Source organism: Apis cerana, linkage group LG4 (genome assembly GCF_029169275.1).
Source record: "Apis cerana isolate GH-2021 linkage group LG4, AcerK_1.0, whole genome shotgun sequence".
Classification (NCBI taxonomy): Eukaryota; Metazoa; Arthropoda; class Insecta; order Hymenoptera; family Apidae; genus Apis; species Apis cerana.
In genome coordinates this window covers 8356679-8384673 of record NC_083855.1, presented here as the reverse complement: position 1 = coordinate 8384673, position 27995 = coordinate 8356679, and the positions used below count along the sequence as shown (strand labels likewise).

The 27995-nt window shown below is 35.9% G+C and overlaps 1 protein-coding gene across 9 annotated transcripts in view; it reads right to left on the bottom strand.

Annotated features, from left to right (window-relative positions):
- The window catches only part of LOC107999028 (longitudinals lacking protein, isoforms H/M/V-like), a 98219-nt gene that overhangs the window by 21253 nt on the left and 48971 nt on the right, over nucleotides 1–27995 (bottom strand). For 2 of the 9 annotated variants that reach the window (XR_009829529.1, XM_062073963.1), the window contains one exon: nucleotides 693–27995. This exon is cut by the window's right edge. The exons of the other annotated variants lie outside the window; for them this stretch is intronic. The gene's annotated coding sequence lies outside the window, so the exon portion shown is untranslated. Of the gene's footprint in view, nucleotides 1–692 lie in introns of those variants that run through there. 9 annotated transcript variants of the gene reach the window in all.

Genomic DNA, 27995 nt, shown 5'->3' with positions numbered 1-27995 from the left:
AATGGGTTTCCATGGTGGGAAATGGAGGATGATCGATTCCTCGTCTTGTGTTTTTCTCTTCCTGTGTGTGAGTGCGTGTGTGTGTGCTCTTCCGAAAGCGGCGGTTTTAGAGGAATATATGAAAGAAATAAGGACGATGAATCGGTGTAGCTCGTGTGCTAGAGTATATGTATTGAAATGTAAAGAAGAAAGAAATTTTGTGTAAAATCGTGTGAAGAAAGAGAGGCATGCGGAGTTAATACGTGTTATATATAAATATATAAAACGGATAAAACGGATATTTTTAAAAGTAAAGGATAAACTTACCGATATTATTGTCGCGTATTCGCGAATTAATAATCTTCGTTCTCGTCACCTGTGACGTCGTAATAGAAGTACATAACGATACACGCATCTTGACGTTTGTTAAACAAAGTTCGAATTAAATATAGAAAAAAAAAAAAAAAAGAATTATGCATATAACGCATATCTCTAATTAAATCAATATTCGTTCTGCGGTATAATAAATATTAATCGAAAAGAAAGCAATCCATTAAGGAAGGGGCAGGGAGAAGACATTAAAAATGGTGCAAGGCATAAAAGCTATTCTACGATCAAACAAACGGGCATAATAAGATATTAAAAAATTGTGAAGAAAGAAAAAAAAAAAGAAAAAGAAAAAGAAAAGAACGACATCAAGGTTCAATGACCTATTGTTAACACAAACAGTTTGCAGCTTTTATTTCACAAATCGTTAATTTACAACTATGATATGCATTCGTTCGCCTAAGAACCGAAACAAAACGTCATTTTACACGAAACAAGGCGTAGTACCCATAATGATCAAGAACGCGTGTCAACGTGGTGAAGTAGTTTTACGGACAAGTCTTTCTCTCCGATATTTTTTTTTTCTTTTTTTTTTTTTCTCCTTTTTTTCTTTTTATATATTTCTCAACTGTCGAGATATATATAATATGTATATATCCTGGAATAATATCTTACACGTGTGAACGTGCGTCGTCTCGAAGATCACTTTTGACCACGCTGTTTAATAACCATCCTAGAACGTTACACGCATATTTTTTTTTTTTTTGTTTTTCGTTTTTTTCTTTCTCCGTGTTGAAACACGCAAGCTGCGACCGACAAGTTCCATCGAAAGCGAATCTTCGGTTACAGTCAACCTCATGCTCCATCGTTTCGACGCGTTTCAATCTTAGATTTACGCAGAAACAGAAGAACAGAAATTATCCTGTTCCGTTATTAAACGTTATTATTTATCAAAAAGATTCGCCGTTAACACCGATAGAAGTCGTTCACACTACACAACATCCGTTTTACAAGAACTTTCCATATCCATTCTTTTCCTTTCTCCGAAATCGCAAGCTCGAACCGCGTCTTCGAGCAACCGATTGACATTGTGTTCTCATGAGCGGCATATGATCGTACTGTGTACGTGTGTATACGTGTGCACGAGAGCTTTCTTTCTTTAGCGATTTTATGCGTGTGTGTGTGTGTGTATGTGTGTGTACGTGTGTCTTTTTGTTCCATATTTTTCTTTTTTTTCTTTTTTCTTTTTTTTTTTTTTTACAATCGACCCTCCTCGAGGATCCGTGACTTTTGAACGACGCGTGGACATATTTTCCTTCTCCACGCTTTTATCTCAACATCCGGAGACGATAGAACGGCGGGAATCGCGAGTACGACGAACGCCAGAAAGACGCATAAGCTTTCGGAGCACCATTTTTCTATTTTCTATATTCCATTTCTTTCCCTTTCTTTTTCTATTTTTACTTTTTGTCTTTTTAGAATTTTTTCCTTTTCCTCTTCTACCCTCTGACCGGTTCCATCGTCGAGACCTTATCGATCGCGATGCGAAATTCTCAAACTATTTGCGAATTATCAATTAGGGAAATTTCGAAATATTCCACGAGATCTGAAAACATTCGCGAGATCTCGACGTGTTCGCAAGATTTCGAAATATTCGCAATGTTTCGAGGTATTCGCGAGTTCTCCACGTGTTCGCAAGATTTCGAAATATTCGCAAAATATTAAAGCGTTCACGAGGTCTCGACGCAAGATCGCAAGATCGATCGAGGCAACGGGGGATCTGAACGTCGCTTCCAGATGGAACCCGCTCGATCGTTCGCGTTCGATCGAATATCCACCTCGCCGCCTCGAGACGACCACCAGCAGAGGAGTGAATTGCGAAAACGAGACGCGTCCATTCGTTCGCGCTACCGTTCTTCCCTACTGTCTACGGGCGAGCCGATGATCGCGCCTCGATAATTCATCTACGTGTCCTATCGCGAACATGTAATATCTAAGATCAGCAAGGTCGCGCTAGAGTGTTCTCCGGCCACATCACGCGACGCTTTCGACGTGCTGGGTGTTAGTCAAGTCATGTTGTGGAACGAGCGTGATGGACATTGTTTCATGACCGAAGGATAACTCGAATGCGATAATGAAAGACCACAATGTGTGTATATTTGATGATACAAGAGGGACGTATCGATTTAAGTTTAAGAACCATTAAGATTAGAATTATGGAAGCTTGTAAAGATCAATTTTCTTTTTCCTTTTCTTTTCGGATTTTAATTTAATCCGAAAAACAGTATATCGAAATTAATGCACGGATCGTTTAATTAGAAAAAAAGAAGAAAAATATTCTCATTAAAGGAACATTCGTCGAATTGAAGCGATTGAACAATTTTACTTTTTAAACTATATTATATATCGTATTCATAATTATTTAAAGCGTCGAAGATATATTTATATATCCACTCCTCCTCTCACGTTTCTTGCATATCGTTTTTTCCCATCATTTCTCAAGATATATTCGAAATATTCTACACATTGTACATCTTTCGAATAAAATTAGTTAAGACACGTATGCGAATTAAAGCTTTTTTTCTTTAATAAAGATGGCGCGCAAAAAAGAAGAATGATAAAAACATTTTAATTACGTCATATTATACTTTTACGTCACGAAATTTGTGAAACGTTAATCAAACGGTGATTATGGGGCGAAGATTATTCCCCATGCTCGTTCGAACATTGACGTACACCGTACGTGACACGACTCGTGTGCTTTTCACGTATCGAGAAACGTTCCCGCGTAAAAGGGAACCTTGTCAACTTCTTTCGAAACGGATCGGAACACGTACGGTTAGATAAATCTTTTAAACAAATCGTTTTTGTTTCAGTGATCTTTTCTTTCGTTTACGTTACATACGTGTTCCGACAATGGTTCTTGCGTGATCTTAGATCGTTAGAATTTTACGTTTCCCTTTTTTTTGCATTTAGATTTCTTGGAGAAAATAATTTTAAAAATTTTCTGGAGAAAATGATCTCTTTTCTTATCATCCTTTCGAAAGGATCCGAAACGAAAGAGTTGAGAATCACATAGCGAACATTCGAATGAAGCTATATCTTTCTCTCTTAAACAAAAATATAATTCTCGGTTTCGCGAACGGAGCTGCGTCTCGTTTTAAGATTCGTTCGAGCGAGATTCCTAAAAAATGGGGGCGACCGAGGCAAAACTAGCTACGCGCATTATTTCTCTCTTAACAACGTCACGTTATCTCGTCTCTAAAAAATCACTAGCGGTTTAAACTCGATAAATCAAGCGATCTGGACGTCAGTGCTTGGGTGTACGTGCTGGAATGTAGGGTTTTTTTTATTTATTCCTTCTTTCTTTCCTCGTTTTCCTCTTTCTTTCCCTTCTCCCTCTCCTTTTCCGCTTTTCTTTTTTCTCTTTTTTTTTTTTCGTTTTTTTTGTTTTGTTTTTCGAAAACGGCAATGGGCGTCGATCGATCTCTGTATTCGCGACCGAGAGATTCGGGGACGCGGGTCGCGCGCGTGTCACACATCATCTGCAAAGCAAAAAATCTAAAATCTCTTGGTTGGCACACAAAACGAAACGATGTGGCGTCACGCGGACTTCCGGCGCGGTGGCGCTCGGATCGGCCGCCATGACTTCGTTACAAGTATGAAAAATATTCCGGCTTGGTTTTTCTTTCTTTCCCTTTCTTCTTCTCCTTCTTCTTCTTCTTTTTCTTCTTCACCTTCATCTTCATCTTCTTTTTTTTATTTTTATTTCATTAAATACCGTTTAAAAAAGTTATTGCATCTGGGTATACCTATATTGTATAGGTACGTAACTTCATTTTTTCTTTTATCGATATATTGTACAAATATTGTTGTAAGTCGGTACAAACGTTATTGTAGAAAACATAACAACTCGTAGGTTCCTCTCGTTCTCAATCTTTCACCTTTGCTTGCGTGTTATTTTATTTCTCTCTTTTTCTCTCTCTCTCTTCTCTCGCTAATTTGGTTCATTCATGTACATTTTCTCCCTTCTACCTCTCTCTCTCTCTCTCTCTTCTTTCTCTCCCTCTCACTAATTCTCATACGCTCGCTCTTTCTCTCGTTCCCTTTCGCTCATTTTATGTATTTTATCGTTACGGAAAGCTTAGTTAAGTGTTATATAATCTGTATTTAGTACTATATGCGAGATTCCGATCTACAGGGTGGCTTTCAAGGTATTTGAACACTGCATTGCTCGTGTTGTCTCGTACGTTCCTCTGTGTCTATTATCTTGTGTACCACGTGTTTCTGAGCGATTGTGTATATATGTATATATGAATATATATATATATATATATACATGTGTATCTGCGTATAGAAGTGTGTACGTGTGTTTCTGCGGGTATCCGGAGCAAACGAGAAAGAACGAACCGAGGAGTGAATGGGGCGATCGAGGCTCGTCGAAAGGAACCAGAAGAGGCGATTGTCGTCTTCGTTAGGTCCGCACAAAAGAATGGATGAGAATTGGAGAAAGAATGCATGACATTTAGAATTCTTTCGAATCGATTCGAATCGTTTGTAAGGTATTCCAAGAAGCTAAGAAGTATTACGAGGAGAGTAACCTTTTGATTTTTTGATACAAGTTCTAAAAAAAAAAAAAAGACGAGGATCCTTTTTAGTGTAAAGAAAAGTAAAATTTCTTAATTCATCTTTTTGTTCTATATGCTTTTAATAAACAAGAATTACAATTCTTTTTAATTCGTATAACTTATCGTACAATTTTTTTTTTCTTTTTTTTTTCTCAAATATATCCTTCTAATATTTCCAACACAAGAAGTTAAGCAGCTAATTGCCACTTGGTTTTATTAAAATTGTCCGTTATATATAACACTTCATTATATATAATTACGAAATAACCATTAAATTTCTTAATCGAATGAAACGAAATGAACTATCATCCGTATCTGATAAAATATTCACGTATTATCAAATCACAGCAGACTTTCTTAATCTATTTTCAATTCTTCGTCCTAATGAAGAAAACTTAATCTCTATCGTATATTATACCAACGTATTATTCTTTATCTACTATCAATAAACACCAACGATTATCTCAATATAGTATTATATATTTCTACTATTTTTTTTTCAACCTAAAAAAGGCACGCTAATTATCATTTTCTAAATGCAACAAATTTCCCTAAATATATCAAACGAATATTCTCTAATAAATCAAATATCTTTCTCTCTCTCTCTTTCTCTCTCTCCCTCTCTCTCTCTCTCTCTCTCTTTCTTTCTTTCTCCCTCCTTCTCTCTCCTAGATTAATGTTCACCTCTATAAGTTAAGTGAATAAATATATTCTTCTATTGTCATCGTTCGCCTTTATATCATTTTTTTTCCTTTTTTTTCTTTTTTTCTCTTTTTAATCTACTATATAATTTCATCGCGACGAATTCATGAAAATTTCCTCTTCCTCTTTCTCCTTCTCCTTCTTCTTTTTCTTCTTCCTTTTTTTTTCTCCTTTTTTTTTCTTTCTCAAGCATTATTAGCAACGAGCATTCGTGGACCTTGAACGAGGTGCTTACTAAGTACTGCAAAAAGTGCGAGTTTGCATATCTCCCTTCGATGATTGCAGAAACGGACCGATGGCCAAAATGTGCGACGAGTGCATAAAAGTGATCAACGAAGTTCCGGCGTCGTCGATCGTTCTCAGTATCCTTAGCTTTCGCAACGTTCGCTTTTGCGGAAGTTCAGGTGTCGTACGTGTTTATCTACTTCTTTTCGGGAGGTTTGATATCGTAGAAGATTTTTTTTTGAATCGAAGAAGAGACACGAGTCTAATCATAAAACGAAATAATATTTATTATTATCGAGCACGATGATTCGAAAATAATTGGAGAAATCGAATATTGCTTCTTAAAGAGAGATAAAGAGATCGGTCATGAAAGAGATCATCGAAATAAATAGATGTTAAATTAAGGAAATAGTCGAAGATAATCGTAATCTAATTTTATGCACATTCGACGAGTTGGAATAAAAATTATTCTGAAAAATAAAAAAAGAAAAAAGTATACATTTTATAAATTATCATTCGACAACATCCGTTATCAAATATTATTTAACTTGCTACTTTTTCAACTAGCGATACACGATAATTTAGTTGCGCATTAAGTTGTATCAAATATCAAATTTGTATCGTTCAAAAGTTGTTTTTATTTTTTTTAAATCGCCTCAATTTCATTGTAAAATGTTTTATCTTCCTATATATTCAATCCCCCGTAATATTAATCGTAATTAGATATTATTTAAATTGAATATCCACTGCACCTCTGCGTTATCGATAATTAAAGTATTGTCTAGAATGAAGCAATACGATTTGTTAAACAGTTTGTGGAAACGAATAAAATGAAGAGAAGAGGAAAAAGAAAAAAAAGAAAAAAATGTAATTAAGGTATAGATTGTACGCATATCCCGCGAATTAAATAGGAACGTCTTTCCTGATTTAATTTCCACTCGTTTCTCGTTTTAATTTCTGTTAATTTGTTTATCGAGAATCGATGCGTTTATAAGGGTAGGCGGATTCCTACCTAAACGAGTTTATTTCAACGGAAACGAATATACGTTCCCGCTTTCCTCGATTTTCTGATATCTTCCCCCTTCCCTACCCCCCCCCGTTAAACATTTAATATTTATTCTTGTAATTAATGAACGTTAAATTGATCGGCCAACGTTAAACCCTATGGATTAAAGTTTGATTAAAAATCATTCCATTTATAACAAATCTAATCGAAACTCATCGAGTCGAGTTGAACTTTCTTTAAAACAGAAGAGGGAGAAAGTGGAGGAGGAGGAGGAGGAGGAGGAGAAGGAAATTAAAAGCCAAGATCCATCATACTTCGTTAATCCTTCGTTAATTTTATATACCTCAATGAATAATTAATGAGATAATTGCCCGTTATTACTGCGGCGGTAGATAAAATTAGTAGATTCTAATCGGTTAATCAATCTCAGAATCTCGTTCTAATATATCCGATTGTAATAATGCCGGTTCAGAAACTAAGCGAACTCCTAACTAAAAATACAACCTCGATAAACAGAGAGGATATCCAAAATTAATTTACGCTTAACATAAATAAAACAAACTGCCTCCCTAACTTCCATTCACTTAACAATCAATCAACAAGAAAAGTAAGAAATTTCTCCCAACATCGGATAAATAATAAAGTGAAATAATAAAGGTCTAAAAAAAAATTTCATTTCGCTGGACAAAAGGAGGGAATAGACGAAAGCTCGTTAAACCCGTATATATTTATATCTTTCTCTGCTATCTGCTATTCGCAAATGAGGGAAAACCAATTCCAAGATTCGCATCGGTTGTGTAAAGGGACGAAGGACGCTTTAATAGAAAATTTCACGAGCAGTTTTGCCGAAGAGGTTGCCCGTCCACCATCGGGCGAGGGGGTCGATCGGTATGAAAACGCGACCACGCCGCGACTTTTCGCGTCCAATGAGGCGTCGCGCGACATTTTTCAGCCGGTCCGCCATTCTCTCAGTGGAAAAGGTTGCCTCGTCGTTCCCGAGATAGGCGTAGGCGAGCGGGAAGGGTGAAAGAGCATAGAGCGGGGAAAAAGAGAGAAAGAGAGAGAGAGAAGGATCGAGATGGCAATACACGCCCCTATTAACGGAATTCGCTGTCGTAGAAACGGGGTGACGAGAAGCGGCCACGTGCTCCATGATGACGCGAAATGCGAACTCCTCTGTTTCCAAGAAAAAAAAAAAGAACGCTGTTGGAAAATTGCTGTCGTCGTTTATCTCGTCTTATTTCTCTCTTCTATTATATATTATCGTGAGTTGCAAATTCGTAATTGAAATCTGATGAAATTTTTGATCGGCATTCGGAGTATTTCGAGAAGATTCGGTTCAAGCTCGATCAAATTACAATCTTAATTCTTTATCTATCCGCGAACGATTGTTCTAGGAATATTAACGAATATTAAAATTAATCGTAATCGTAAAAAAGAAAAAGGACAAAAAGTATCTAATTTCGAGAAAGAGAAAAATCGCCTGTGAAATTAGCCTCACGAGAAACTCGAGGAAACATCCACCCTCTTCCACAAAAGAACTCTCGAGATCCAAAAATCCTCTCGACCACCTTGTTAAACACGACACGAATCGGTATCAAAGTTCCTTGGAAGACACACGAGCGAGGAGGAGCGCAACCCTCGGGCAACTTCGCCAAGGTTAGAGCCTAACTTTTCTCTAGGTAAAAGTCCAGGGGTGCATATATATATACATGTATATGTATATGCATATACACACGTATATGCATAAACCAGGTCGTTGTATGGGATAGACGTAGGAACGTGTCACCGGGTGACCCGCTCCGCAAACTCGCGAAACGCGCGTCGCACCGAACTGGGGTAGTAGGAGCAGTCTCGGCGTGATCGGTCGTACGGGGGTGGTAGGCGTAGGCCTCGCCTTCCACCCACCAGTCCGCATACACACTCGCCCCGAGACCAACACGAGCAACCTTCGAACGGGTTGTACGTGTCCCTTGGGTCGCGGCAACCAGCGGTAAGCGTTCACCTGTCGATACAGTCGAGGGAAAAATTTGTAGGGGGGTTGGTGGGTTTCTCGTTGGCTCTCGTTCGTCCGTTCGTTACGCAACGTTCGAGGTTAAATGCGGAGGATGGAAGGAGAACGTTATTGATTCGGGATTAATTTTTCCCTCGCTTTCTTTTCGACGGGGGCTTGAACGAATTTTGATATACAGGATGGATTTTTGGGGGGAGTTTTGTAATACGACGGATTCGATTGCGGATTAAATTTTTCCTGGATTAATTTTTAGCGAGTCTCACGGATGGAGAATAGATGGATATTTGTTGGAGGAGGGTTGTTGATTCTTGTGTGATAATAGAAAGATGGATTTTTAGGGCTTGGTTTTAATAAGAATGATTAGATAAATGGGGAAGCGATTTTTATAAATCTCTCAGATTGGAAAAAGAAAAGAAGAAAATTGAAAGAATTCGTCTACTTTATACAAATCGAGAAGGAAAAAATGTTACCACGACTCGAATTATTCGATAAATTTTCGAGCGAATTGGAGGTGGTCGAAGCTCGGTTAGGAGAGACGTGAGAGAACGGTGCCAGAAACGAGCCAACGTCCAGCGAATTTTGGCTTGGACTGTATGTAGGTCGCGTAGGTGGGAGCGTACGGTGTGTCGGTGCACGCGTAGGCGTGCCTGCCTACGTTTGGAATTGCGCAGGTAGGCGTGACTTGGGGCGGCGCCAGGTGAATACACCCCTGAACTCTGTTCCGCAACTCCACGCGTGTCTTCGAACCTATATCGGCTTTCGATTCCCCTGTCCATCGCAAGCAGTAAGAATCATCGACGTTGTCTTCGTTTTTCTCTCTTTTCCCTTCTATCGTACATATTTCTCTTTCTTTTTTCCTCATCTATTCATTCGAAAGTACTTATCTCTACCGAACTTTATAATTTGTACGATTTTTTTTTTACTCGGTATTTTAATAACGTTTAAGATATTTTGATGTAAAATTTTTTTGTGGTTTGGATAGAATTATTTTTTTCTTCGTTATTTATATTTTTTGTTGGGATGTTGTATCGTTAGACAAAAATTATATAAAAAGAAATAATAGATTCTTGGATGAAATACTCGTTGGACAAAAATTATAAAAAAGAAATAAATTTAGTTTAACATCGTAGAATCTGTTCTCCTTGTTCGATTAAAATTTAAATATCTTTTCAAAACTTTTGTTAATAAAAAGACGAAAAATATTGTAATTGTATTATTGTATTGTAAATATTGTATTGTAGTTATTAACGCGAACAATATTTGTTCGAGACATTGTTAAAGTAAAATATATAAAGAGAGAGATATACGTTTTCGTATACTGGTTGTCAAGCATGTCTGACAATGAACGATCCGTTTCCACTTACGCTTTCTACTTACATCTTTCCTAACGCTTTGCTTTTCGTATATCATATATTCTTATTGAATTTATCGTATCTTTTCCATGAGCTTCATTCGATAAACATTGAAACCAACAATGATAGATGTACGCGTTATATTTAATTCGCGCATAGAAATAAAAATTAAGTGGAAGGATAATGTTATGCTTCTCGTCGCCTTTTGATCCAACAATTATATTTTATGACCATGACAACCTGCTCGAGATTCATTTTTTAAAAATCTGCTACACTGGAAAGCTACGCTTCGGATCAGTTTGTCCCAAAATTTGATATGTTACAGTTCTATGACAAAAAACTCGTTATTCTACGAAGTTCTGTATAAACATTTCGAAAAACAATCGAAGGGAGTTGTACGCACTTTAGTAGTTTCCTTTTTTTTTTTTTTTTTTTTTTTTTGAACGATAAAACCTACGAGCGTTATATTATTACGATATGTTTCTTCCCTGTAATTTTATTAAACTAACATTCTATCCGGCGATGAGTACGAATGTCCACGAATGTCCGCGTATGATCCTATGACTGATTTATCACAACATAAAAAACGATTATTGCTCTCATTAGCAGAAGCGTATTATTTCTACGAATATTTCTTCCTTTTTTCTTCTTCTTCTTCTTCTTCTAAATTTAACAATTTTCTATAATAATTTCGCGTAAAAGTTACATTAGGAATTTCCCTCTAAAATTCTATTACGTTCGTCGACATTTTTTCACGAAAAATATTCGGTGAAAAAATTCTCTTGGTATTTTTTTTTTTTCAGATTCCCTCTTCTCAATTTTAATTAATTCTTCGTTAAAATTTTTTTTCGCTAATATTTATTATAGCACCAAGTGGCAACAAAGCATTCCCTTACATTTGAAAAAAATAAAGGAAGAAAGTTAAAAATTATATCTCTCGAAAATTAAATTATTCAATTCTCCTTCTTCCTCGTCAGTGCTAAAAGAATCGACAAATAATCACTTGAAATCTAAATTACTCAAGTAATATAAATTCTCCATTCCCGTGTATTCTCGAAAATTTGCACGTACATGTCGGCTGGCGCCTACCATATCCTCGATATCCAATTAGATCCAATTTACCCTTTGTCCTCTTCGAGCGCGAAAATTAAATCAACCGTCTCGAGCCTCGAATTGGTCCTCGCGCGCGAGGATCGATCACCCTCAATCCGCACGAATTCTTGCAAACATACTCGCGGCGAGGGTTTTTAAATTTCGATCGAACCATCGATCATATCCGATCGCCTTCTATTTCCCTTATGCATACAATTCTCACTAGTAATAGCTTTTCCTTTTTTTCCATCGTTTAGTTTTTTTTTTCTTTTTTTTTTAATAATCAGCCAAAGCGTGAAAGCGCAAAATACGATTAATGGCGATATTGCTAATCGAGTGTCCGAACGTCGTCTCTCAATGTCGCGTCGCGGGATCATTCGCTTCCTTCCTTCCTTTCTTTTTTTTTTCTTTTCTTTCTTTTTTCCCCTTTCGAACGAAGTTTGTTTTATTTGTAATTCATTCAATCATCTTCTCTCTCTCTCTCTCTCTCTCTCTCTCTCTCTCTCTCTCTCTCTCTCTCTCTTCTTCTACCACGCACCGGAGAAGCAGCACCTTCGACTCGCGCGTGTCGTTCGACTTCGACTCTCCGCGTGGAATTATCGTCGCGACGAAATTAGATCGGTTCATCGATCCAGGAATATAGATAATCGTGGAACGAAGAATTTTATCCTTTCGAACGAAGAGAAGATCTAGATCTTTTATCTTGTCATGGAGATAATTATTAGGAGCGGAGAGGAATCGCTTGAATCGTAATCTCAACTGTTGTTGAGATAATTATCTTCTTTAAAAAAAGAAGGCATTGATTCGATTCATTCTCGCCACTGTTTTAATTCAAAGAAGAATTTCAGATCTTTTCTTACTCTCTTTCAACAAGAAAAGGAACGATCGGAATGGTTACAATAAAATTTTGCAAGTTTATCATTAAAAGGAAACCGAGATTTCCCGATTCCTTAATCGAAAGGAATTCTCGACTTTTTCTTTTTTTTTCTTCCTTCAAAGGGAAGTTGAACCATTCGCGACTATTCTCACCTTTAACCTTTTTTTCCCTTTTTCTTTTAAATCCCTTCATTTCACCGCAGAGACACCACCTTCCATGGTGGTCGCCGTCGCGGCGATAATTCCGTGGAGAGCCGCGGTGTGTAAAAATGAACACGATGTAATGGAATTCGCGTAGTATAAAAGCTCTGAATTCTCGTGAAAGTAGGTTCTTGCGATCTTCTTTCTTCTTTCTTCTTTTTTTTTTATCTTTTTTTCTTTTTTTTTTTTTTTGGTCGAGACGCGTGTTCCCAGGGTCGACGTTAGTTCCCCTGTCGCGCGGCTAAGATCTTATTTCGCGGCTAAATAGAAGGATTTCCTCGGGCACAGGCCGGTCGCGCTTCCGTTCCACGCGTTTTCCGATCGATCGTCTCGAGAACGACGACCAAGAGGGAACGCGTTTCGGCTTTTCTCTTGTCGTCTCCAACTTCTCTTCCCCCCCCTCTCCAACCGGATCGTGAAATTCGCGAATCGAGGAACTTGAGAGTTTCGAAAATACGTCGTACGACACGTAAAAAGTTGGAAACGACGATCGCTTACGTGTCGGCCGATCGTCGGTGTGCTGTAAAAATATCGTGGAAAATGGTACGGTAGAGCTTGCGTGTTACGAATCAACGTTTCATTCTTTCTTTTTTTCTTTCTCTCTTTTTTCTTTTCTCTTGTTTCTGATAACGTTCCACGGAAGCGGAAACGATCGATTTTGAAAGGAAACGCGGCCCGGAACGGAGGAAAGAGCATGGACTAACGTCGATCCTGTATGTGCGGTGTGACTTTGAAAATCGTACAAAACACGGATCACAGTAAAATAATAGAGCATTCGTGCCCAATGTACAAACAATTAAATATATATATTATATATGTGTAATATATAATATATATAGTGTGTATATATATATATATACATATACATATATATATATAATTCTACTTAAAAATTTCGTCAACATGTTTTTCTTTTTTCTTTTTTCTTTGTCATAGTCGCGCTAAGATGTGATTGATTAATTTCGCAATTTTCTTTTTTCCTCTTTTTTTCCTCTTTTGTTTCTAATTTCTTATCGCAATCCCGATTAAATTGAGTAATTATGATTAAGTGTCCCCATAATCTTAATGCCTATGCATCTTTATTGTAAATGTATATATATATATATATATGTATGTATATCGCTTGTATTATATATATATATATATAATAAACTTTTATTAACTTAGCCTATATACTCATATCTATAGGTAAATTTCAGTTTAGATTAGTTCACCTATTCACATGTTGTTCGTCTATATGCTTGTGTATACAATAATTTCTATTTAATGTATCACTAGTCATATTCAATGTATGTATATAATATATATATATATATATAATATATATATTATATATATATATGTATATCATAGAATAATATTTCTATGTGTGTATGTATTTACAACGCCTCGGTATCTTTTTTTTTTTAAACCTATCGTTTATATAGTACAATCCCTCTCTTTCTCTCTCAATATATATATATATATATTGCATTATATACTAAACTATTAAAATACTAGTATAAATATCTCTTGACATACAATATATATATTTTTTCATATATATATATATATACGTATTTATTCATTTATTTATATATATATATATATATATATATATATATATAGTGTAGCGTGATTTGGCGGAGCCGAAGAAATGATTTCGAGTTTGTCGGTTACTTTTCCTTTCTTTTTCTTTCACTTTTTTTTTAAAACGATATATGTATATTACGTACCATATATATATATATATATATATGTATACGCATCACGATGGCATTTCAACGTCTCCGCGAGGTTCACTTCCTCTCTCCTTATCCCGCACTTTTTCACCTCTTTCGCTTCAATCTTTCTCTCTCTCTTTCTCTCTCTCTCTTTCTCTCTCTCTCTTTCTCTCTCTCTTTCTCTCCCAGATACGCTTTCTCTCCCTCACATATTCACTCGTTCTCTTTTTCTTTTTTTTTTTTGTTTATACATTTATTGCTATTGGATTCATTGCATAGTAGTAGTTTCCCCCATATGAACTGATATTATTCACTTGTTACTACACTTTTTCTTCTTCTTCCCTTATTATTTCTATTATTTTTCCCTCTTTTCTCGCTTCATCCTTCCTTCTTGCCCCGTTTATCGTTCCACTTTGGTTCGTACGCGAGCGCAATTGGTGAAGAGAAGACGTCGAGCGATTTTCGAGTTCGATTTCGTGGTTCGTTCCTTCTTTTTTTTGTTTCGACCCTTCTTGATACAGTGATTACAGAGAACGAGCAGTACTCTTGAAAAGGTACTGTCCCCGAAAAAAACGGAGGAGAAGAAGCACCGAAGGAACGAAATTTGCAAAATTCTTCTTTCTTGTTCTACGTTCTTTTTTTTTTCTTTAATTTTAATTTTTATTTTTATCCGTTACTCGGAGGCAGGACAATTTCTCTTCGTACCGTGGAACTCCTCCGTGGAGTACTATTTTATTTCATTGTCCAAGGAATGACAAACGTTTGCGGAAATAATTTCTTGCGAGAAGAGAGTGGTTGAACGAAACGTAATGTAAAGAAACGAGAGAGTGGCAAGGAGTTGCTTCCGGATTGAGCAAGGAATTATCGATCGGTCTATGTATATAACTCTCATCAAATTTCGATGAGCGTTGAGCACCAAACGTAGATTAAAGCTATCTTAACTATTTAACCTCTTGTCCTTTTATTTCAAGAAAGAGCCACTCGACTACTAATTGCTCGTGTATCGTATATATCAACCGGATATCAATTTGTAATCTGTTTGATAAGTTTGTTCGGAACTTATCCAGGTATACGTAAAGTATATACATTACGAATGTATCCTTTGACTTTTTTTCAAATTAATTTATTTCTTATGCGAACGTTAGAAGCAATTAAAAAATAATCTTCAAGCGAAACTCACTCGTTCATCGTGATGCAAGGCGTGATTCAGCCTTCCCCGTACAATAACTTATCGATCGATCGAGTATTGATAAATTGAAAATTGGCTTCAGGTGAAAAAAAAAAAAGAAGAAGAAGAAGGCTTCAAGCTTCAACGTACAAATTCCCAACGATTCCGAGGAATCGAAATTGAAATTTATCAGCTCGAAACACAACCAGCTCATTACAAATACAATCTTGCCGTATTGAACAGGGAGCAATAAATTCTGCTACGAGCGGCTGTTATAAATAAGCCAAGAGGTTAAAAGTTCCCTACAATGATTCCCTCCGTGAATTTGTCTCCTGATAAAATATCGTATTGCTATCTGTTCCATGGAAAATGTAATTCTTTAGAAGTCTTTGAAGCTCTTTACCCCTCCAGGACATTCAAAGAACTACTCCTTCCTCCAGAAGGATCTTTCGCGAAAACTGTGTCGCGAGCGTAGCCATACGTCGGTAGATTAAAAATATTTTCTTCTTTTTTCTCTCCCCTCCCCTCCCTCCCTCCCTTTTTATTCTCAATTATTTTCTTTTGCTTCTTTCTTTCTTTCTTTCTTTCTTTTTTCCGTTTTCTGGTAAATCTCTTTGATCACGAGGGAAATTATGAGATGCGTTTCAATGATTTTCGCGGAATTGAACCTTTAAACGTTTCCCCTCCTCCCCTCCCCTCCCCTTATTTGTTCGTCGCACTCGAATTTCAAAAGCGGTAACGCAGTTTGCGGTATTAATTAATGTAATTCGCCCCGATATTAATGACGCGTTGCTGTGTATTCGCGACGATTACCCTCGAATAATTAATCGAAAAAATAATAACCGATGAAACTCGACGAAACTGGCGCGCGTAAGCCTCGATGATTCGCGTGGAAATAATTAAGGATTAACGGATCATCTTCCGTCGAAACGAACTTTTCGAACTTTTAATTGGAATGAAAGAAAAGAATTGACGGAAAAAAAGAAGATCGACGATATATGTTTCGTTACCACAGCCACGTAGGGTAGATTCGTTCGTGGGGAATGTTCTCGTTGGGGAATGAAGAAGGCATCATTTCAATCATTTCAATTACACCATATCGCGGCATAAGTAATGACAGTTTTAACGGGTGTAGCGCTATTTCCTTTTCTTTCCTTTCTTTCAGTCTATCATATTCGAAAATTTAAGATCAAGTAAAGAGGATGCACATCATTGTTCATGATAAATCGATATCAATTCCAGATATTCGATCTTCTCTTCGAAAGAGTTAACTACTTGCGACGAACGAACGTTCTTCCTTCTATTTTTTTCACTTCTCGAAATTCAATCACGTTGAATTTAGTTGGTCTACTGCCTCGCGCGCTCCTCTTCCTATTTTAATAAACGATAATTAGTCAGAAGTAGAGGAAAACAACTGCCAATGTGAATTTGTTTTGCCTCGAGAATCTAATCGACACTCACGACATTATAAAGATCTGTGTGGATGAAATTGATTTGAAAAAACGTAAGAAAGAGGCAACCGATTGAGATAATAAATTAAAAAATTAAGTTTCCGAGCGTTTAAAAATAAACGAAATTTATCTTTTAGCTAAGAATAGTACGCTAGATAAGACAACTCATAATTTGATTAATCAATATAATTAAATGGATTAAATAAAGATCAAAATTTGCTTCAACCAAAAAATTTTTTAAATCAAAACCTTTATAAATAATGTGATTAAATCATTCTAAAATTAGGAAAACTTTGAACAGCTATAATTTCGAAGATAGTGACTTCCGATCAATAGATGAAGAATTATTAGAAGCGTGAAACTTTGCTCTTTAAAATCCTTTTTGATTTATCTCGCTACGACTTTTAGTTTTCAAAATATCATCATATAAAGAAAAGACAATTTTTAACTATTTATCTTCACCTCAATCAAACCCTATTAAAATTAGGAAAAATCGCTATAACTCCGAAGATAATGACTTTCGGTCGATGAGTGAACGATCATAGAAGCGCAAATCTTTCCCCTTTAAAACACTTTTTCATTTATCTCTGTACGACTTTTGGTTCCCAAGATATCGACGTGTAAAGAAAAGAATAATTTTTAATCGTTTCTTCGATCTTCATCGCTTATTCGGGCCTCTCGCTCGCACCTCGTCTCACTGACCTATCCCAAACTGCAGACAAGCGACAGACGCGATTCCTGGAAAAACATAGGAAATATTTCCAAGAAAAAAAAACGATCATTGGATCGCAGGCTCGTTTAAAACTTTCGCGCCATCTTAAAAGCTATGATGAAATTTTGAACCCTTATATCTTGGCAACCGATTGAGATATCGGAATAAATCAAAAAATGATTTCAATGATATACTTTTCCCTAATTTTTGAGTGAATTTTGACGATAAAATTTTTAGTTCTTCTCACGTTTTTTTTTATATGAAATATCGAAGTCTTATTGCACACATTACTATTGCTGTATAATGACATATTTTTATATTATTAATCGAATATTTAAATACGGTTTTAAAAATAAAAATGTGAAGCGTGTAATTTTGCAACATAGAAATAAATTTCAATGTAATACAAAAGACTGGTAAAAAAAAAGGAAGAGAATTAAATCATTAGAAAAATTGAAATTAATAGATGATTCGATATGCAATTATCGATTAATTTTCGTTAAACTGAATTCGAGATGAATGTATGTTTTCACGGTAAACGTTAAAATTTGATGCACCTGCCGGTGCATTATTAAACGAAGGCAGATGGAAATTAAATGTAAATCAAATGAGGTTACCTTAACACGGATCTATGATGTGTCGTTTACAAAATTGATCAAAATTAGTATCGGGATCGCGGTTTTCAATTTTGTAATTAATGAATAACGAGCCCGCTATGCGGTGGAAGTTTGAAACGTTGCCAGGACGGTTCCCGATTCTACCCGAGTTCTTGTAGCAACTTTCCAATTCAATTTAGAAGATAGCATTAATTAACGTGTGATAAAATAGGTTTCGGGTGGACGAGATGATATTTATTATGGAATGTATAATGACATTTTGCTTGACAAATTGCATCCCATCCCCTCCCCCCGTTATTAACATTTCAATTCGAGCATTTCGATACGCTCTTCGCAAACTGATTAATTATGATTTCCTTGAAAAAAAGCATAACATTTACGAACTCGTTCGAGTCACGTAATTCTTCTAACCAAGACTAAACTGCGATCATGTCATCGATCTATCTTATCCTCTCTGATAATAAAAACTTATTCCTCAAAAACATCTCTTTTCTACATTTCCCCTAATTCCATCATCGAAAGGCTTAAAAACTTGGAAATATTTCTCCACGAATTCGATAGATTCGATCACAACTCCGTGGTGACAAAATACATGAAAAATAATTCGATGTCATCCGAATACGCGAAAACAGACAGCAAGACACGCGATTCGTAGAAAAAGTGTCGCATCCTCGACGAAATTTTATTATCGCGATCCCTGTCGCCAAAAAGTCGACGGGAAAGTACCGAAGAGGAATTAAAAAAAGCGATAATAAGCAGAATAAACAAGGAGATCCAACGGAGTGAAAAACTCGACGAAGAATAATAGCGAGATAACGAATAGCGCGGAAGCAAGGAGTCGCGACGATGGTCGCGGCAATCGATGGGAAAGTGGAGGTTCTCTAGCCGAGCCACTACTTCCTCTCGAAACTCGTGCGAATATATATCATCCAGCCGTCGAGATTGCTCGATAATTTCAATTTCACGCGTTAACCGTGCAACCCCTCGGCCCGTGACCTGGTTTTCGCGGCACCGTTCTGCGTGTACGTACTCGAGGGGGGAGTCGAACAATGCGGCGCCACTCGAAACGTACAAAAGGAGGGGGAGAGCAGAGGGGCGCGTGACCGCCCTTAGCCCTCGAGAGGGACGGAGGAAAGGGAATCGCGCCCCAGGAAGGAAAACAAAAGGAGGAGTCGCATCGATCACGAGAAAGTCGCTCGCTTCAAAAGGAGGGAGGGGTGCTCGTTCGAGGCTCGTTCGAGGGCCGCGGAGATGAGAATGGGGGACGTCTTCGAGGTGTGTTCGTGTGCTCGCGACGAGGACTGAGAGAATCCGGAGAATTTGGAATATGATCGTTGAACCGTAATCTTGGAGAAGATTGTTTCTTCTTTTTGCCTGTTTTTTTCTTTTCTTCTCTTCCTGTACGACGAGTGTGCGATTAAAAAAATTGAAGATCGCGCGAGCGAGATTTCCAGGAAGGGGAAGATGCGTGATAATGAAATAGAAATTTCGCCAAGTATCATTTGAATTTTCTATTTACTCGACGTGAAATCTTCAACGCATATTTTTTTTTATTTTTTCTTTTTATTAAACACTTTACATCCCTATAGTAGTAGTAGTAGTAGTAGTATTCAAAGCACGTGTCGTTTTCCAAAAATATTATTCATCTCTTCGTCTAATGTAAAATCAGCACCCTTTTTTCAATTGCCTTATATCACTACGGTAAACCTATAAACTACCTTCGTTCTTCCATCTTCGTTCCGGAAATCAATGAAAACCCCCGTTCAATCGAAAATCCCAAAAGAAAAGACGCTTCTCCTTTTAGTTTCGACTTCCAACAAAATTTTCCTTCGTCGAGTCCGTAATCCATTCTAACTTTCACTTACAAAAAACTGCAAAGCACAAGCACAAGAGATAAAGAATAAAGAGGCAAAGAGAGAAAGAGAGAGAGAAAAAGACTTGGTTCAAGGTATCGACCACGGGGATTCTCTTCGTTCGAAGGGAAACGACTTTTCATAGCCATTTGGAGGACGATCCTCAGGGTCTCGAGCGAGATCGTTTTCTCGTGGAAGGTTTCCGGGAGGAAAATCGGTTCGATCCTCGCGAGACTTGGGGGGTTTCAACCCTCGAGCGGCCATCCCGGACGAAATTTCGATATGAACCAAAACTGATACGGGAACGATCGATTTACACAAATTTCAATATCGCGTGAAACGGCGATTCGGCGAGTACGAGGCGGAAACAGTGGCGCGAATCGTTCGGGATCGAAATCGGTTCGAAATACTTTGGATCGGCTACGATAAACGCGGTGTGGATCGGTGAACGTTGCGAATTTAATTATCGCGACAAATGATCCCTGAATAATCCCTGGAAACGTATTTTTATTTTTGGCCAATGATCGGATCGATCGGTTATCGCCAACCCTTATCGCGGAACATTAATTTCCGCGCTAGAAAATATCATTCGTTCATCGATTTGCCATAACTCGACGAAATAAAAATTAAATAAAAAAAAAAAAGGAAAGAAAAATGTCAAATTCGAAACATTAGCCATTGTACGCGATTATTTGGAATAGGGCAAAAGGGAGAAAAGAAAAAAAAGAAAAAGAAAACCGGATGATCCGCGTTGTTGAAAAATATCGTTTATCATCGTTCCTCGACGAGACGAGAAAAAGAGAAAGAAAGAGAGAAAAAAAAAATTGCGAGATCACAATCGGGTCGCGATCGCGCGAAACGCGTGACCAAATGCACATACTGCAAGAATTTTCACGGCCTTGTATATTCTCTAAACTCGCTTTTCTACGTGTAATCGTAACTCTATACGGCTTCACCTATGCGTTTGCGATAAAAGTACTATACGTAAGTGTGCTTATGCCACTTATTTCTTGCCTGTCTCTTCGCGTTACGTGTCCTCTGTTCGTGTGTGCGCGTGTGTCTGTTACAAGTGTGTGCAGGCACACGTGTGCGAGCACGCGCGTGCACGTCTCCGCTATGAGCGCGTGTATATCAGTGTGTTCGCGCGTGTCTTTTTTTTTTTTCCTTCTCTCGTTTTTCCCGTTAATCATTAAAGTCTACTTTATATTACAGTCACTCGAGTGCGCCGGCAATCGTCAAAGTGTTCTCTTTTTTTCTTTCCTCTCTCTCTCTTTCTCTCTTCCCTCTCTCTTCTAAGTTCGAACCGTCTCGCTCTTTCTTTCGCGTTTCAGGAAAGGATTTCAACGATTAATCGAGTTCGAGGAAATGAAGAAACGTTTTCGGATTTTTTCCAGGGATTTCCAACAACCGATTACGCGAAGATTCGCGACAGATGAATATATCGAGTAATACGAATTTCCAGAGTGTCGGTGGATTTTGGAATATTTTGGTTTTTTTTTTTTTTTGAAAGTCGAGGCAGAAGTTATTTCTTATTTTATCATATATAATTTGAAATTTGACTCGGAAAAGTCGGAGAAGAAATTATTTGGATGCGATTGAGAAAATGTGTACGATCATATCGTAGATTGATGTTTTAAGAATTGATGTTTTTGTTCCGTGATTATAATTACGCGTACCGGTGTAAATTTGTTGTTTAGTGAATGAACGGTCCAATATGAGAATATTGTTTCGCGTATTGATATATTAAAGGGGGAAATTAATATTTGCATCAATTTATATCACGTTCCATTGACGTAATATTTAATGTATTAAAATGAATGAATCTTACATATTGAATTGTTGTTTTTATATCATTTTGTTGAATATAAATCGTAACTTTATGTGTTCTGTACAGATAAATACTATATTTCATGTGGTTTCAGATTGTCAAGTGAATATTTCACTATTGTGTTAATAATAGTATATGTCCGTTTATCGGATGCTTCATCTATCGATAGTAGAAAAATTGTAGAGTTCGAGAAAAGCGGTTTGCGTCATTTGTTTTTGTAAAAATTTTTGCTCAAGGAAAAAATAAACAGTGCGCTATATTTGTAATATTTCCGTATACGGCGTACGCGAGGCGATTAATCGGCAATGCGTGTCAGTGGTACTCAACCGAAGACTCGTAAATTTTCCAAAAATTTTCCACGAACTCTCGCGTCGTTTTTTCCAACGAACTTGTTGTTCCGTTTAATTACGAATCAAAAACAAATTCCCTCCAAACACCGTGATCCGTTTTGAAAACGGATAACTGCTAAATGAAACAACGATATTCGTAGTATTGGAAGAATAATTGTTGCACGTAAGTTCATCGTTTTAATTACAGTCTGTAGAAATAAATAAATATTCAAAATGATTTATCAACGCGATAAAGGAACGAGATAAACAATTCTTTAAAGAAAAAAAAAAAAAAAAAAGAACGAATTCCAATTGAAAGTATTGTTAATTTAAAATAATCGTTCGTTCTCGCCATGTTTTTAAATTTATTTACATCTGCGAACATCATTTATCTCTTAATGATGATCATAAAAACGAGAATTATCATTGAATGCAGAAAAAAAAAAAGAAAGAAAAAAACAATAAGAAAAAAAGAAACAATAAAAAAGAATGAGATCTTAATCGTATATAGATAGATTCTTTTTTATATTCTTTTATCGATACGGAAAAGCTGGTGAACTCACCGATGAGATAAAAAGAAGTCCATCGCTCGTCGATATCTGAAACTCGATCTGTAAAGTCACACGTGCCCGCTAATTAAGAATTCATTGAGCAGATTGTACAAGCGATCTGAACGCAAAAAAAAGAAGAAGAAAAAAAAAGAAAAAGAAAAAAAAATAACATTTCAGTGCAAATAACATCGTTACATGATAATGACTTTCGTACTAGAATGAATAATCCTCGTATTCATCGCTTTTACCGTCCTCCATATCGATACACACACACACACACACACACATATTTCCATTTTATTCGACGATCTCCTATAATTATCGATAGTAAATTTATGCCCTTGAACGACCTTCAAACATCGATACAAATGCAACGCGATATATTTGAAACGTGAGCATCCTGGTTGAAGAAAATTCAATTCGTGACGATTCGTGTATTTTTTTTCCTTCTTTTTTTTTTTTTCTTTGCAATTTATTTCTCTCGCTTCTCTCGTTCATCGTATTGATTCTTGCGATATCTCACGCGATGTATCAATCGCGGACCACGTTATTACGTTCGTCAAACGAATTGTAATACTTGTGTTAAACAAGATTTATCGGAACGATACGTAGAACTAATCGGAATGATCAGCTATAAGGCTGTGGTTAATGCACGGTTCACATGAACGATTCACATACGATGACGAGGCGTAGCGGGAAGAACACTGTAACGACTGAGAAAATTTGTTGTCGTTTCTTCTTTTTAAATTATTAAAATTTAAATTATTAAAAATCTCTCCCAATATTATATTGTTTCGCAATATCGTTCTTCCATATCGACGATATATTTCGTTCGTTGATTGCAAGTGAACAAAAATTTAAAAAAAAACTTGTCTATCTTCGAACTAATAAGATCGTATATATATATATATTGTTCGTGAAAGAAATATACTCTTTTTTACATTTTCTTCGAGTGAAATTTAACTGTGTCGTTTCAAAAAATGTATGCATCAGCATTTCGAGCGAAAAAAAATATTGCTTCTACTTTTTTTTTCGTGTTCACTAATTATTTTGCATATTACGTGGATGAATGTAATTGTATTTTCGTATCTTGCTTAGAACGTTTTCACTGATTAGACACTGTTATTAACTATTAATCGTTTCTATCGTCGGTAATAACGAAGATATACCATTCTAAATTAGTTTCGAATCATCGACATTAGCACCACACGTAACTTCTAAGCTCTCTTTTCTGTTAAAACATGACAGGTAAAACTACTGTTTAATTGTGCCCAACGCAGCTTGACTTCGATGATCAGACGAGTATCAATGTTTCGCGAAATATAATCTGAAAATATGATGAAAATATCAAAATCGAGGAAAATAAAATTCGAATAAAAATTTAATAATAACAGGAAGCAGAAGGAGCAAGGAACGAGGTATTTGATCATGAAAGGATATAAAAGAAAAAAAATTAACAACGAGAACACAACGAACAAAGGTTTGTCGTGTTTGAAAATAGGCATTCGTATATTTTTAATAATAACGTATGTATAAGTAAACGTAATAGTATGTCGTAAATAATAATAATAATAATAATTAATAATAATAATAACTAATAATAATAATAATAATTAATAATAATAATAACAACTAATAATAATAATAATAATAATAATTAATAATAATAATTAATATTATATTAGAGTAACAAAATAAATCCTAAGTAACATAATTTTATACCGCTTAAGGATGATGATAAAAATCAATATATATATATATAACTATATATATATATATATATATATATTCTAATTAAAAGAGAAACAAAGCACCGTCATCACATCGGGGTGGCTTCGGTTCGAGACACGTACCAAACGCGTTACCCCCAAGGAACTTTAGTCCGGATAAAAGAAAAAAAAAAAAAAAGAAAATTAATAATCGCGCTAACCATTTATATATGTTTCACACGTGTGTCTGTGTATTGTATATATATCCATATATATATACTATTATATATACTATTTCATATATATATATATATACGTATATAATAGGTACCTAAATAATTATTATTGTACATGCGACGCCCTTGTTCTCACTTGTTGTTCTCTCCCCTAATAATAACCCCCTAATAATTAAGTCATTATATTTATTTTTCTCCGTCGAATACACGCAGAAATCTTAATGTCCGCGCGAATTTTCTTTTCTTTTTTTCTTTCTTTCTTTCTTTCTTTCTTTTTTTATTTTTCTTCCCTTCTTTCTCTCCCGTTTTCCTCGTTATTCTCGTACACGCTCACATACGTGTACGCACTCGTACATATACATACACACGCCACACACGTAATTCTGACCCACCCAATATACTAGAACACGCGCGTCACATCCGGTCGGTACTAATAAAATTCTATTAACGTCTTGTACTTCGTAAAAAGTGCTTGCCAATTACGCATTGTCGTGTTCGTATCGTTCGTAATTAAATCATTTGTGTACATACATCTATAAATATATATATTGTATTATTATAATATATATATATATATATATATATATATTTACTCGTTTATTATACGCGTACTATAAAGTGTATGTGTTATTTTATATATATATTTTTTTCATTTGTGTGTATGTGCTCTCTGTCACGTGAATGTATTTTCAATGTTTATTCGCGTATATGTGTGTGTGTGTGTATATGTGTATTTTCATATGTATACATGTATACGTATGCGTGTCTTGTCGAAACAAAGTCACGACAAGGGTTACCTAAACTCTTTGTAACTCTTTTAATACTGTCAAACAACCATCCGCTATAAATGAATAATTAAGGGAAATCAGCGCGAGAAATGTGACTGGATAGAATCGCGGAGGATCGTACGCTATCCTCGACACGATCCTCCGATATTCTCGTCTTCGCTCGTTCGTCGATTATCTGTTTAACATACGTTTAAAAGCGGCGCGAGGGATTGAAATGTTTTTTTTTTCTTTTTTTTCTTTTTTTGTCTTTCTTTCAATTACACAATTACCCTCCCATTAAATATTTATCCAACGCTCGCGATGTGTGCCCCGATAAATCTAACCAAGATCCTCAACAACCGATTCTCTCTAACGTTCTCGACGATCATTAAATAATCGTCTCGATGGATGAGGAATCGACGAAGAATCCTTTTCTCGTTGAACGAGAATTGTCTGAAGTGTTGAGCATCGAAACACAAATCGAAGTAACCAAAAAACGAGTTTCTACCGAATTGGCCGAAACTTCTTCGAATCGACCGTGTTTCAGCCTATCCTAGTGTCCATAGGAAAAAATGTACAACAGGGGTGTGGGGAGGGGAAGGGAAGGATAGAGAGTTCGTTCAACGGCAAGCTGCCTTCAACAGGAACTCTAATTAGGAATTAAATCTATATAATTGGATATGTATGCGTGTATGTTATGTATGTATTGCAACGTGACAACCTTCTGGCAAGAGATACGGGCGAGATATGCTACGAGATTTTTCCACCCTCTATTTACAATCGATCCTAATACAACTTTTATCATTTATATAAATATATATATAATGATACGAAGATATACAGGAATCGTCGTAGCCAAACGTACTGATCAGTTAATTACGCGAGGTAAACTTAACTTAAATATGTGTCACAACGTTCGTGGACGGAAAGGGTTCACGCTCCCCTCGCGCGACATTTTTTTTGGAAGAGATAAAAATCAAAATTTGAATTTGAATTGAAAAATAATCTCCCTTCAGTTATTGTCCGATACGATTTCGTCAAAATTTTAATTCGATCGATGGTCAATTTTATTTATTTATACATTTTTCGAATTCTCGTGAGAAATGTAACAATTTCAATTTTTCGGCAGAAAACGAAGTAATATCAATTATTTTACAATGACGAATAGTTATAAATTTCCAATACCGATTCATAAGAGACGAAATGTTGAAAAAATTGGAAACGGGGAATAGAAATCAATTTTCAAAATCGAATTGCAAATTTTGCAAATAAGTTGAGATAGTCGAGTAAACGTGCGAGAGGAATGATAGAAAATAACAAGAAAGATGAGAAAGAAAAGAGAAGGAAAAAGAAAACGAAACTCGCGTTGATAAACAAATCAACGTTTCCAGACCCCGCATCCGATTTTGGATATCTCGATATCGCTTATCGGGCTATCTACACAGGACATTTATAACATTTAGTTACACTAAGTAAGTACAATCTATCTCCTATATATTATATACAATTAGAACGAGTCTTTAGGAACTTTAGAACAGAAACTCGAGAGCTACTTCGGTCTAAGAACTAAAGGATTCATAAAGAAGACGCGATAACCAAGATCTACAAGGAGCCTGATCCAATCTTTCTTCTTCTTCTTCTTCTTCTTCTTCTCCAACTCTGTCAATTTTGTCATCTTAAAATCATCGATATAAAAAAAAAATAAAGAATAAAAATAATTCTCCAATTCTCTTTCAACGTGAATAATATCTTCATTCATATCGAAGAATAGAAATTAAAAAAAAATCCAAGCGCTTGGTCGCGTTGTGGAGAAAATTTTTCTCCCTTAAGACGTACTGTCTACCTTCAGAGTTTCGTTTTCTTTCTTTTCTTTTCTTTTCTTTTTCCTTTTTTTCCCTCAACTTTTCAGTACTTTTGGCGAACGATTATAAACTAAAACATTAAGAGAAGGATTTAAATATCTATCAGAGGAATACTTATATCGCCTATATTCAATGTCTTACTATCGTATATATGTATATATATACATGACAGAGACTTGCGTACGATAGAATTCGAGGCACGTGCAGTTTTCACGAGGATGACGAAGATGAGATCGAAAATCGAAGGGTTTTCACGAGATTCGCGGTTAGAATTCGTTCACGAAATGCTTGTTCTCTCCTATTGGGAAGTTTCAGGGACAAAAAGATTGGGAGTGGATTCACGAAACGTAGGAGTTTGCGTGAAAAATTTGCTCGAGAAAAGAAAACCGTCGAATAATAAATTTCTTAATAAATTTCTTAATAGATTTGAGGATTGAGCATGAAATAAATCATAATTGGTATTTATCACCTTTGTCCAAGCACCCAAGAAATTTTTTCGACAAAAGAAAAGAAGAATTTGAAAATCTTAATTAGGGTTAAGATGAGAGGAATTCGAATTGCAGGAAATTAAATACTACGCCTTAAGTGAAGGCGATGAAAAATTTCAATTTTCGATAACACGGATAACATAATTATATTAAATAGAATCAACGTCTTATAAAAAAATACATCTGTAAAATATATGAAAAAAAAAAAAATATATACGCGACAACGAGTGAAAAATCTCATAAAAATTTTTCAAGATTTTCAACAACATTCGATAAATCGATAATAATTTATCAAATTATTGCACATTTTTTTTGAAAT